Below are 774 nucleotides of genomic sequence, written 5' to 3' on the forward strand. Positions count from 1 at the left end.
TTGAATTAAGAAGCCGAGTGTGACACGTTTTCCTTCTCTGGGAGAGCCCTGCGTTTCAGGCATGATGGAGAACACATCTAAAAATCTAGATGTTATGTGATAGGATATAAATAATATAATAAATGGTATAGGTGTCATCAGAGTCAATAAAATAAATGGTAAATAAATGAATAAAACAAGAAATAAAATGAATAATCACACAAAACACGGTATGGACTGAACATCTATATGGAAGTATAAACCCTACCACACTAAACATGATATGGACTGAACATCTGTATGGAAGTATAAGTGCTATCTTTAAAATGTATATAAGGAGTATGTTTTCCAGGCCTGAGGCTTAAATTTAGCCACCATACTAAGATGGTATGGAGGGAGATCCCAATATATTAGTTTATGGACCTAGGAAGAGTTATGGAATGCGATTGATGTCATCATTGAATCAGTAGATCATACGTGATGGGAGTAGGAACTGATAGGCAAGAATCATGGGGTATTGCTTATTTGCAATGAAGATTTGATGAAGCATGACAATAATCATCAGTTGTGAAACGGAGGCATCAGGAAAGATCCAAGAATCGGTAGTCACACAGTAGATTCAATTCCATCACAGGTGGCCATCTCTCCTACTCTCTCTATATATGTACTTATTTGCATACTACCTTCAGCTTATGAATGGATGAGTGCTGTGCACCCTCACCCTACCACCACCTGGGTGCTCAATCTCAGAGAACAGCCTGGCTCCTTAGTGGCTCACAGGCTGGTGTGCTCACG

This window comes from Dipodomys spectabilis, unplaced genomic scaffold (genome assembly GCF_019054845.1).
Source record: "Dipodomys spectabilis isolate Male_0828 unplaced genomic scaffold, ASM1905484v1 ptg000224l, whole genome shotgun sequence".
In the NCBI taxonomy this organism is placed as follows: domain Eukaryota; kingdom Metazoa; phylum Chordata; class Mammalia; order Rodentia; family Heteromyidae; genus Dipodomys; species Dipodomys spectabilis.